Below are 13,430 nucleotides of genomic sequence, written 5' to 3'. Positions count from 1 at the left end.
CCAGGGAAGGTATACCCAGCTGAGCTGAGAAGCTCAGAAAGCCTCAACCCTGCTCCTTCTTCACGTCTTTTCTTCTTGTCTTCTTCTGATGAGAGAGTCACATCAGATAGCAAATCTCACAAAACAGATTTATTGGAGGGGTGAATTCAGGGGAGGAGAAATGGATGCATGAGCTGCCAACTTCGCTCTCCGGAGATGACAACAGGGAACTGAGCAGACACAGTCTTTATATAGGATTTCTTAGGGGGTGGAGCATTCTAGGGCAGAGGTTTCTAGGGTGAAGATTGGTGCAATTTCAAGTCCTGAGCCTGGGGGAGCTCAGGGATTGGTGGGTTTTCCTGCTCAGGGACTGGTGGGATCTTGTTCAGATTTTTCTTTTTTTTTTTACTTAAAATTAGCATAATCTGGAAGGGTGCTACTGATGGGCTGCAGATGACCTTTGTGACTGTAACAGAGTCTGGAAACCACATTAAGATAGGGAGGTCTGTGGGAGAGGCCTGGCTGCTGGAGCTCCTCAGGTCTCTGATGGGGTTGAAGACTACTTATATTCTCACAATTAAGCTTAAGTTGTTTAGGCTCTAAGAAAGTGTTTTAAGGCTTTATTTATAGGTTGATATATGGAACCTATAAATGATAATAAAAAAAACCTAGAAAATGATTTAAGGACAGAACTCTGAACTCACCAACACAGGATATACAGTAGAGTAATTTCTCAAAGGTTGCCAAATACAAATAGACTGAGCATTGTGAATGTAAGTCTCACAGTTATGATAGTTTTCAGAATTGCTGTTATTGTATATAGTTTATTATTGTAAGAGAAAGAGCCTTTATTGGACAAAAACGGGGAGATTTGGTGGGACAGTTTTGTGTAATGTGTATTCAAATGCTGATCTCTGTACCTGAAGATCTGTTTGCAGTCTGGATGTTGGTGTTAAAAATTAAAAATAGATGAGGCAGGGGGACAACCGATATTCTCTTCGAGAGGTTTATTAGGAGGGATATGGAGGATGTGGGTAGCGGGACATGGAGGGGGAAGAGAGGGGGAAAGGGAAAGGGAAAGGGGGAGGCGCCCCAGAGAGAGAGAGAGAAAGTGAGTAAGAGAGAGCAGGGGCAAGAGAGGGACCACGTGTCAGGGTGGGCCCTTTAAGTCGGAAGGTAACCACGCCCTCCAGGTGTGGTCACCTGGCTGGCTGACGACAAACGTCAGGTTGCTGGGCAACTCAGAAGCAGCTTGTGTTCCAAAATACTAACAGTTGGCACTGCCATTTCCATGAAACATCTCCTGCCTCAATGTTGTATAGGCCATGTCAGCATAGTTGGGTCAGAGCAAAACTTGAAACCATGAGCAACTGGAGAAAACCCAGGAAAACATCCCAGGACCCTGGGGTAAGAGGCGATTTTTTGCATCAGATGCCGAGACCGAGCAGCCCCCAAAGCAAAATAAAAACCAGGTCCAGCGGTGGAGCGGCTGTGATCTGAGAGTGAAGGGACATTGGTGGGACCCTGCAACACATCGCTCAACTCTCCATCCAACGAGGAGTTGGTACCTTGGGCATACAAGGAGCTCAGACAGCTTCACAGCAGTAAACTGCAACCAACTTCCCTAAGCGACCAACGACCACCCACCACGCCTCTCGGGGCAATTATGTACCCTCTGAAAAGCTCCCAGAATTCCAAATATCACACAGTCATAGAAATCATCTGCAGCCGGCAAAAGCATGCTTCCACTAGAGCACAAGGCAAGTCATAGTCAGCTGCTGTGGACAGTCGGAAGCAGCCTAAGATCCCCACACCTGGGGATTAAAGCAAAAGCACATTCTTAAATAGTTCTGTGTTTTTTAAAAGAAGCCAAAATCTCAGGATTCTCAAAAATGGCACCTCCTGATAGCATGCTGGGGACACAGGCCTCTGAGGCCCACATCCAAAGCACAGCCACAAGTCTAAGAAGCTGTTAGATAGTTTTAAGGGTAATAGTGTTGTGGTTTTTTGCGGTTTTATTTGTTTGGCTTTGAGAAGGGATTTCATGAGTTCAAGCTGACCTCAAATCCCGGATCCTCCTGCCTTTTCAAGTGCTGAGCATTGTGGCACCCGGCCTGGTCTCATGCAGCACTGTGGATGAACCCAGGGCTTCAGACACACAGACATGCTGGCAAGCACGCTCCCAGCCCAGCTGAGCTCCCAGGCTTCTTCTTCTTATCATTATTACTCAGAATAATAAGTGGATTATTTATGGGTAGTCAAACGAGCCTCAAATTTACAGCAATCCTCCTGCCTCAGCCTCCCAAATGCTGTGATCACAGACAGTGAGCCATGCTAAGCTGCACTGTGACTATTAAAGATTTTTCTAAATGTGTGTTGGTAACTACATTTATTTTAACTACATTTCGTTATTAAAAAGATATCACTGTAACACACTGAAGTCTTTACAGATGGAACAATATGGAAGTAGGATAATGATAAGTAATTTTGTCTCTTAGTGAGGGTTAAAGTGTCGGATAAAGATGAAGCAATGGAGCTATTGTTTGACTCGTTTAATGGCTGAAAGGCCCCTTGTGAAGTTCTCTCTGCTTTTTTTTTTTTTAATGTGCTTGAAGTTTTTCTTTTATCTGCATCTGAAATAACCTCACTAGATATTGTTAGGAATAAAAAGTAATAACTTGAGTTAAAAATATTTCAAAGTGTCTTGGGCCATGGTGGCCACACTTTTAACCCAGCTCTTGAGAGGCAGAGGCAGGCAGGTCTCTGAGTTCAAGGCTAGCCTGGTCTACAGAGCAAGTTCCAGGGCAGCCAGGGCTACACAGGGAAACTCTATCTTGAAAAAACTTTTTCTTTAAAGCATTTATGTAAGGCTGAGGATATGACCCAGCTGTCATGATGAGGCCATGGGTTTCGCCTGCAGTGTGGCATAAATCATGGCACTGCTAGAGCATACACAGGAGTCTGTAATCCTAGCACCTGAGAGGCAGATGCAGGATTAGAGGTTCCAGGCTCGGTGTGGTGGTGCTGGCCTTTGATTCCAGCGCTCCTGAGACTGAAGTGTGGAAGTCTGTGAGTTCAAGGCCAGCCTGGTTTACATGGAGAGTTCCCGGCCTGGCATGGCTACATAGTAAAACCTTGGCGATATTGGTCTAGAGAGTGAGTTTGAGGCAAGATTACAGGGATACTGAGAGTTAAATAAATAAACAGCATCTGTAAACATACAACTCAATTGAGATGGACCGTGGATTCATGGCTTTTTATAAACTGTGAGATCCCCAGCTCTTTGGAGGCAGAGGAAAGAGGACCTCTGTGAGTTCAAAGCCAGCCTGGTCTACACAGAGTTCCAGCTTCATCAGGGCTGCATATTGAGACCCTGTCTCACTGAAATATTTATTTTGTTTTGTCAATTCTAAATGCATAAGTTCATTAAGGTATATAGACTTTAGGTCTGGTTAACTTTAGGTCTGGTGGTGTTTTAATGTGCAAAATTTTCAAAACTAAAGTTTGTAAATTTTTAAATAAGTAAATTGAGACATAAAAAGTTCAGAACTCTAGCTCTGGAACAATCTGTATAAGCAGTTTGCAAAACCATGTTTTTACACAAAGCATTTTTTTGCTTCTCAGTATCTGAAGGGGGCTGAATCTCAGCCAAGTTCCCAATTCTAACTCCACACCAGAAAATGATTCTGTGATTTCCATCAAAGTCCATTTTAGATGATTAATGATTTTATGGGAAAGAAGAAATGATGGAGATGGTGCTGGCGCTGTGTCAGCAATGTCTCAAAAGGTAAATTTACGCCTGGAATTTCTGCTGAGTGGAAACTGCATTTGCAGAAGGAAAACACAGCTGATGGCTGCTCTTTGAATGCAAGCAGGGACATTCTGATCAGCCCGAAAATGGACCAGTGCTTGTGACCCACACATCCGAGCCTGATGCCTTTCGGAACTGGACAAGTATCTTCTTTGTATGTATTTAATTGATGCGTTAATAGGGAGACTTCTTTCAACTTCTTGAAAACAGGCCATTTTGTCAAAAAATAAGCAAGTAATTTTGACAATTGGTAATTTGCCCACTTGTACCACAGAGCAATTGACAACTTTTTGCACAGCTCCAGCAGGACCTGGTGACAAAAGGGAACGAAACTATCAAACTTTCCCACCATTGATCTCAATTCTGCCTCCATAATATTGCTTGTGTCAGAACTTAACTATTTCAAGACTAAATCACGGTGATTTAGCTTTCTTGTGGGCATCTTTTGGTTCTTTGTCCTGTTGTTGGGATGAAATACTGACAAAATCGCCCTAAGAAGGAAATGCTTGTTGCGGCTGCAGACTGAGGTGCCCATCGTGGAGCAGCGGTCATGCCAGCTGGTCACACGGCATCCACAGTCAGGAAGTAGAGAGGTGAATGCCGGTGCTCAGCTTGCTCTCTCCTTTGTTTAGTCTGAAACCCCAGCCCACAAGACTGGGCTGCCCAGTTTGGGATGGCATTTAATTTAACCTACAGGATCTCACACAGACGTGCCCAGAGATGTGTTCATAATTCTAAATTTACCACAGCTGTCTTAGCGACAGTGGCTTTGTTTGCTCACATTTTTTTGTTTTTGTTTTGTTTGTTTGTTTTAATTCACATTTTTTGTTTTTGTTTTTGTTTGTTTGTTTGTTTGTTTTAATTCAAAGGCACAGCCAGGTAAGTAGTTTTAAGACAGCATCTCACACATCCCTGGTTGACCTTGAACTCACTATGTAACTGAGAATGATTTTGAACTCCTGGTCCCCCTGCCTCCAAACTCCCATGTGCTGGAATCACAGTTGTATGTGTGGCTATAATGGTTTGGATTATTTGTTTGCTCTCTCTCTCTCTCTCTGTCTCTGTCGATGTCTCTCTGTGTATGTGTTTTAAGATCCACATTACGCCCATGTGCTGTGTTAGGGACATGGTAGCCAGTTTGAGTTAAATGGATTTAAAAACAAGCACACACCAAGCTAGGTGACTCATGTAACGTAGGTCGTTTAACTCATAGTGGTGGAGAGTCAAGAACCTGGTGATGGCATGCTCAGTTCCGGTAAGGGCCTCCTGGCAGCAGTACCACAGCGGTGGTGAGATGTGTGGGAGAGATGTGCGGGCAACCAGAAGTGCAGAGGGTACCTTGCTTTACTCAGTGCCCTTACTTAAGCTTGTCTGCCCCTGCAAGGCCTGTGTTGGCCTGCTCTCGAGTCTGTGGTAGGTGGATCAACAATTAGAAAAGCAGCATTCCAGGGACAGACATACGGTCCGTATCGTCGGTGATCTGAGAAACGGAGACACTGCAGGATGAATTTAGGCTTCCCAGGAGCAAGGCAGTCAGCCTCTCAAGGACTAAACTATGAACCCATTGCACAGAGCCTTTTCATTGTTACACAAAAGGCACCTTTAGCTAGTCAGTTTCCGAATACCAAAACCTCTCATCTGATCTAGGAGTGGTCTGAAAAGCCCATGACCTAAGCAAACTCTCAGCCCTAGAGACTTCCTGGTTTGCCAGGCTGGTCTTCCCAGAACTCAGTTATGCAAAGGCTCTGTGACTCACTCCTTCAGGAAGGCAGCTCCGTAAACCTCAGGTACCAGTCACTGACTACAAAAAGGCCGCTTCAGAGTCTGCGTGTCATCACTCCAGAATTCAAGCCAGATACAATGGCTCCGCTCAAATTCTGCTAAGCCATATGAAAAACATATTAAAGGGCTGGCACCAGCTCGACAATGCAGGTTCCACCCCCAGAGCTTGTTGTTGGAAGGAGAGAACCGGAGTCCCAGAGTCTCTGACCTTCACATCTTAAGTAAGCAGCTGGCGCTTGCTGGGGACAAGAGCCTCTTTGGGAGTTGCCTGTGAGCTATGCCAGGAGCTGTAAGGGTGCAGCTTCTGTGAGTCTTCACCTGTGCTGGGGCAGAGCTTCCCACTGACTCAGCTTTGACTCACACTCCTGGAATACTGAGGAAAACACAGGGAAATCCCACCCAGTGGAGCTCCATCCGGGGCTCTGGACCTTGGTGAGATCGGGACAAATGAGGTTTAGAAACCTGTATAGATGTCGCTGCGGTTGAATGGAGTCTGCAGGTGGTGGTAGCACTTGGTGCTGAATAAAGGTGTCATTTCAGACAACCCTGGTGACGAGGTGTGGACAGGGGACCGCTTTACTCAGACTGAGTGTTTGGGAGAGAGCTGTCTGGGAGTTGACTGACAAAGAGAACCTTTGGGAAAACCCACTCATGCTGAGCGCTCTCCCAGAATACAAGACCAGGCAAGCTCTTTTCTCTGCTGCTCCTTGCTAGGGACCATCCACAGCCTAAGCACCCAGACAAGTTCTATCTTGCTTTTTACCCAGGGAACCCGGATCTCAGCTGGTGCTGGCCAAGCCCAGCCCACTTGCCTGCCCTTCTGTGTGCTTTACTGTTCCCACAACTGTCACCCTACAATGCCTTAATTTAGCTTCCTTGGATTACAAAGGATGGAGGCACACGCTAGGAGGCTGATGTAGACCCACAGGGAAGGAGGGTGCTTCCTGGGTGGGTTCCGGCACTGGGAAGCTGGCTTAGTCAATAGAGGGTTTACAGTGCAAGCTTGAGGACCTAAGTCTGGTCCCCGTGGACCTAAGGCAGATCCACGGGGCCTGCTGAGCTAAACTGTTGAGCCTCGGGGCACTGTCTCAAAAAAAAAAAAAAACAAACAAAAAACCAAGATGGATGGTCTCCTAGGGAGAAGCAGGTACACCCTCTGACTTCCACATGCGCACACACGCAGAGAGGGCGGATTTCAAAGCCCAGTTCTCTCAGCATGGTACTGGGTCGGGTAACGCAAGCTGGGCTGACTTAACTTTACTCCCAGTTAATTCTCGAGAACGCAGAAGAGATGGCAGTGCTAGTGTTGTGACAACTGGCACGCGTAAAAACGCCTGTGATGGCTCTAGACCCACAGGAGGTACCGTCAGATCCAACACCAGATCTGGGGGAAGACTGGGCTCCTTGTGGTGAGGGACTCCTTCTGCCTCCTTTGCCAGGCACGGGGCAGGCGCCACCAGTTCTACACAGGCGCACCCAGTGTCCCCAGATGAATTGAGTTAGCGACAAAGATGGCTGCAGGCCTCCCATCCCGGAACAACCACTTCATTGTCCTGTGACTTTGGTTTCCCTCCCAATAAGGAGATATACTTCCTTACCCGCCCTTGACTCTTGAACTGGCTGTGTGATTTTTTTTTTTTTTTTTTGGCCAATAGAATATGCAGAAATGACGTCTTATGACTTCTTGGACCTGGCCGGAAATAGCCCTTCAGATTCTATTTTTCAATTCTTAGGACCCTCTTCCTCCCTGTCAATGGGTTCTGTCTAGCCTGATGAAGGATGGGAGAGGTGGAAGGCAGAAGGTGAGTCACCCAGCTAAGGGCTAGCCTGAGCAGCCAAGACCACTGTAGATTCATCCAGGTTCAGTCTAGCCACTGAAAGCCTGTCGGTACCCACGTCAGAGCAAGAGAAAGCAGATCCAGTGTAAACTGCTGATGTCTACAATTGTGAGCAAGTTTTCCATGTTAAGATTTTGGAAACCCTTCAGGCAGCTTGTTCTTGAGCTCTGTCTATACATGGCTGTTACTCGGATCCTATGGCAGTAGATCCTCTTTCATGGGCTTTGACAGAGTCTTAATATGTTGTATTTGTTATGTGTATGGGTGTCTGCGTGTGTGTCTGTCTCTGTGTGTGTGTCTGCGTGTGTTTACAAAAAGCGTCCTCCTCTATTGAGCTCAACTTTATTTTCTTGAGGCAGGGTCTCTCACTGAACCCAGGGATCCTCCTGAGGATCAGTCCTGAGAATCATAGGTACACCTAGGATCTCACCTGGGGCTGGATTCCAAAGCCAGGTCTCTATGTTTGCATGACAAACACTGACTGAATTACCCTGGAAGTTGTTTTTGTCACCTTCTGAGAATGCAGAGCTACCGGTTGATGCTGCCCCACTAAGGCAGGCAAACATCCAAGCAGAGGAAGGAAAAGCCAGCGGGACACCCAGAGCCCTCAGTCCCTGGTGCGGACTTAGGAGAGAACAGCGTTGACTAAGTAACAATGAATCCTTTCAAGAGAGGATATTAAAGTGTGAACTTCAGGGGCCAGCAAGGTGGCTCCGTGGGCAAAGGTGCTTGCCGCAGGAACCTGATGGGCTGAGTTGGACCCATGTAACTGTAGGAAAGCCCACTCCACAAAAATATTCTGTCTCTCCATGCACATCTGTGCACGAGAGAGCGCTCCCTGAACCAGACTCCTAACCGCAACAATAACATAACATACATTTACAGCATTTACCATTCTAGAACCCAAAATTTTAATCTCATGAATTTTTAACTTAAAAAAAAAAAATCTATCAGGTAATCCTAAGAAGAGTGTGTGATTTTATGAAAAAAATCCCAATATTGGGGTGGGGGCAGGGCGGAATGGAAAGACGTAAATTAGAAAGCAGACAGCATTGTCAGAGACGGGTTCCTAGATGTAGAGTGAGGCAGGAGATGGGGAAAACACATGGTAACTGATCAACGACAAAGGATTTTCACACGAGGCAGAGGCTGCGGATTAGAAGAAAACGCACCGACACCCGATTGTGAAGAAAGGTTGGACCCTATGCGCCGAAGTTTTCCAAAAGAAAATGGTGGCTGAACCTATCTATCGGTGTACACCGTGAGGGGTTGGGAATTACAGCCCTTCTCAGTCAGCAGTCACACCCGATGCTGACAGAGAGCTGCTCAGGAGGAAAGGGTGTCAGGGTCAGTGCCTGGGGGGCTGGGAGAAGGGTTGGGTACTGTATGCAGCTCAGCAGAGGTAAGCACCTCAAAGGTTCGCTTGGTTCTGGGGTCAGCGTGTCTGCAGGCGGGGCTGCTGCAGTCTGAGGTCTAATGATGACCTCTGGCCTCCCTGTTAAGTTCCCCAAACCAGCTCACTCGGTCTTGAGTTAATCATCTCTTGTTCGGCCTCTCTGTGCTGAGCGGATGTGGTGACCACTCTTCATTCCCAACATTCTGGATTTAGAATCACCAGGAGCTGGTCACGGTGGCATACGCCTGTGATCCCAGCACTCCAGGTGGCAGAGGCAGGCAGATCTCCATGAGTTCGAGGCCAGGCTGGTCTACAAAGAGAGTCCAGGACAGCCAGGGCTACACAAAGAAACCCAGTCTCAAAACCCAGCAACAACAACAAACCATAACGATAGAATCACCAGGAAACACACCTCTAGTTGTATCTGTACGGGAGTTTCCAGAAAGGATAGACTGAAGAGGGGAGACCCACTCAAGTGAGGGGCCCCAGGCTCAGTGAAACGAGTGGGGGAGGAGACAAATGTGCTCACCCCTTCTCTGCTTCCTGGTCTTAGGGATTTACAGATTTGTAAATATTCCTTCAGGGCTCAAACAGCGGCGTTTCCTTGGAACATAGATGCGCGTCTTCACATGGTTTGCTTAAAATGTATTTCTGTCACTGTGGTTGAATTCCACAGGGGCTCTGTGCAACTGCTGTAAGCCTTGGTGTGTGTGCCAAACTTGCCAAAATCAACTTCTAAAATTCTTTCCTTCTGGTCTAGGATTTACTTTCAGATCTCCAGAGGGGCATAGACTGTTCCCCAGCGTCCAGTAAAGACACGCACTGGACATACTTGTGTGGATGAGTGTATTAGCTGCTGGGCTCGTGGCTGTGTGGAAATGCCTGGCACACACAGCTAACGAGATGAAGTGCCAGGGCTGGACAAACAGCTCAGCAGCGAACAGCACATGCTGTCCTCTCCAGAGGATCTGAGTGAAGCTTCCACAATCACGTGGGGCTGCTCACATGGCCTGTAATGCCAGCTCCCTGGGATCCAAGGTCTCCTCTGGCCTCTGAGGGCACCACGTGCCGTACCCAGAAAACAAAACAAACAAGCCTGCAAAAGAAAGGTTGCAGGGGCCCGGGGGACGGCTTGGTGGGTAAAGGGATTTGCTCCGAAGCCTGACAGCCTGGGACCCAATCTGTGGGTCCCGCACAGTAGACGGACAGAACTGACTCACGTTGTCCTCTGACCCCCACACACGCAGCACGGCGTTCGCTCTTACCTACCAGAAACGTGCACAAACGCACCATGAGCACTCCATGCACACCCACACACATGCACTTGGCACACATCAATAGTAATAATAATAATGATGATGACTGTTTTAAAATTAAAACTCTACTGAAGATATGGATGTGTTCCTAAAATCTGCTAATCTGCTGTGTAATTTTCTCATCGCTGTGAACCAATGCCTGACAAGACTATTCCTTTCCTTCCTTCTTTTTCTTTCTTTCTTTCTTTCTTTCTTTCTTTCTTTCTTTCTTTCTTTCTTTCTCTCTCTCTCTCTCTCTCTCCCTCCCTCCCTCCTTCCTTCCTTCCTTCCTTCCTTCCTTCCCATGTCTCTACACCCAGCCTCGTGCTCTGAGCTCCGATTCTACTCTAGGTGTCTAAACAGTGTCTCTGTCAGAAGCCTCCAGTCCAGCCTGCCTCAGCAAGCCTTCCTCTTGGACCTGGGAAATCACTTGACAGGGTTCTGTCTGGCCCTTAAGTTCCAGGCACCAACACCCTCTGCAGTTGTCTGCAGCGACACCGACCCTCTGCCTCCGTGGGAGGTGAACTCAGGACTGGTGACCTGGCTTCATCCTTCATACTCCTATGCCTCTGAATGTGTGTGTGTGTGTGTGTGTGTGTGTGTGTATGTTATGTGTACAAAACAGGGCATGTGCGAACACATTCCCTCCTGCCCACGGACTCAGCAAATGGAGAAACTCAGAGTCATGTGTCCTGGATGTGCTGTTTCATGAAAGACCTTGAGGTAACTAATATGAAGGCAGAGACTGGGCAAAGGGCTGGGCTTTAGCCTCTGGGTTCTCAGCTCCCAGCACAACACCTGAGTTTGTGCGCAGCCAGACACCACCACGGACAGCCAGACAACACCACGGCACATTTAGTGTTCGTTATTTGGTTGGTTGGTTGGGCCAGTGTCGTTATGTAGCCCCAGCTGGCCTAGAGCTCACTAAGTAGACCAGGCTGGCCTCAGACTTGCAGTGACCCTACTGCCTGTGCCTCCTGAGTGTTGGAATTAGACCGTAAAGCAGGAAACTGTGTGTGTGTGTGTGTGTGTGTGTGTGTGTGTGTTTACACACGCCATCATGCATGTGTGCAGGTCAGAACATGACTTGTGGTAGTCTTTCCTCTCCTTCGACTATGTGAGCCCCAGAGATTAAACTCAAAGCTTCAGGCTTGGTGGCAAGTGCCTTTGCCCACTGTCTCCCTAGGCCACACGGCAGAAATAAGGAGAGCTGAAAAACGGTGTTTGCACCATTAATGTATTAAATGTAAGGAGCTATAAAAAATGATTATTTTTATAGTATATGACATTATCTCAACTAATCTCAACTATCAAAAAGGCAAAAAGAAAAGTAAAACACAATAATGAAAACTAATCGTGAAGGGCTGTGATCCTCACAGATGTGTGCTGTGCGTATAATGAGGTGGTTGTGTGTATATCGTTTCATTTATCATTTTATATCCAACGAGCAGTCTCGCACAGTCCCCAAGGAGCTGGTTGCTGTCACATCCCCACCGCTCTGTCGGGAAGCCGAGTACACACAGTGTAAGGAACTTGAACTTGTGAAGAAGCACCTGACGGGCGTGCAGACCCACGTGGATGCTGGCATCTCGGAGGATGGTTCTTGTATGTCTGTCATCATCATCACTAATACAACTTTCTCACTTTTAGCTATTTCATCTTGTGCAAAACAGCCTCGACGCCTGTGGAAACAGCTGGCTTTTGAGCACACTTGGAGGGGCTGGCAAACGGCCCAGGCAGTGGGGCATTTTAAGGCAAACCCAAGGACCTGAGTTCAGCCACCAACCAACACCCTCTGAGTGAAGCTGGCTGTGGTGACAAGCTCCTGTGATCCCCGTGGGCGGCGGAGACAGGTGACCCAGGGTTCTCAGGGTGGTGGGTCTGGCCTGATCAATGATTGCAGGCCCATGAGAGGAGCTGTCTCCAAAAGGAGAGTGTGAGTATGATGCCAAGGAGTGACGTCCAAAGACACCCTCTGGCCTCTGCTCTCACGTGTGCACTCAAATAACACGAATCAGACTGGGCTGTAGTGTGTAGGGATTTTGTTTAATTTCTTTCTCTTCCTTCTTTCCTTCCTTTCTTTCTTCCTTTCTCTCTTTCTTTCTTCGTAGGCCTGAATCTGGCTGTTTGTTTTTGTTTGTTTGATTGATTGTTTGGTTTTTATTATTATTTTATATATATGAGCATCTTGCCTATGTGCATGCCTGTGTATCATGTGTGTTCAGAGCCCACAGAGAAAGAGGGCGTCAGGTTCTCCGGAAATAGAGTTACAGACAGTTGTGAGCTGCCAGGTGGGTGCTCAGAATCAAATCTGGGTCCTCTTTACCATGGAACCATCTCTCCATCCTTTGTTTCCGTTTCCTTTTTTTTTTTGGGGTGGGGAGGAGTGTTGTGAGGAAGTTGTTTGGTTGGTTGTTTTTTGGGAGGCGGAGGCAAGAAGATCAGAAATTCAAGGTCATCCTTGGCTCCATAGGAAGTAAGAGGCCAGTTTGGGACACATGAGACCTTATCTCAAACCAAAAGGCTTATCAACATGTATGTTCCCTATGCCTGTGGCAGACACTCAGAGGATGTGTAGTTTCAAGTGTGTGACCCCCCGGGCCCAGTGTCCAAGGCTGCTGTCAGCTGTACCGCCGTCCTCCCCAGCAGAGGGAGCACAGGCTATCTTTTGTCTGTGCCTTACTTTTAGATAAACAGAAGGCAGCTCACAAGCCATCAGCTGAGCCTGGAGTGGGGCTAGCCTATCCTACCCGCCTGTCCCCCACTCCTGCTGGGATGCAGACACACGTGGTGGCGCACAGCCATCTGTAACTCCAGTTCCAGAGGGGTCACCACCCTCTTCCGGCCTGCTACAGGCACCGGGAGCACACATGGTCTACAGGCATACACACAGAAACCTCATACATGCAAAATAAAACAAACAAATCTAAAGAAAAATGTATGTTCAGGCGCCACCTGCTTATGGAGGGCAAACAGGGCCTCTGCTCTCCTGAGGCTGGAGACTCCATGAGGGCCTCTAAGAGCACCAGTGCTCCTTAGCTTCAAAAGGAACACACACACACACACACACACACACACACACATTTGGTTTTTCGAGACAGGGTTTCTCTGTGTAGCCTTGGCTGTCCTGGACTCTCTACTCTGTAGACCAGGCTGGCCTTGAACTCACAGAGATCCACCTGCCTTTGCCAGGATTACAGGCATGGGCCACTGCTGCTCCTGGCTTCAAAAGAAATCTTAAAAACAACAACAACAAAAAAGGTTAGAATTTGTTGCTCTTGTATATAGGTTTTAACCCAATTTTTGTTTTTTCCCCTCCCTTCCTAAAA

The sequence above is a fragment of the Meriones unguiculatus genome, chromosome 7 (genome assembly GCF_030254825.1).
Source record: "Meriones unguiculatus strain TT.TT164.6M chromosome 7, Bangor_MerUng_6.1, whole genome shotgun sequence".
In the NCBI taxonomy this organism is placed as follows: Eukaryota; Metazoa; Chordata; class Mammalia; order Rodentia; family Muridae; genus Meriones; species Meriones unguiculatus.
This window is presented reverse-complemented; position numbering follows the sequence as displayed.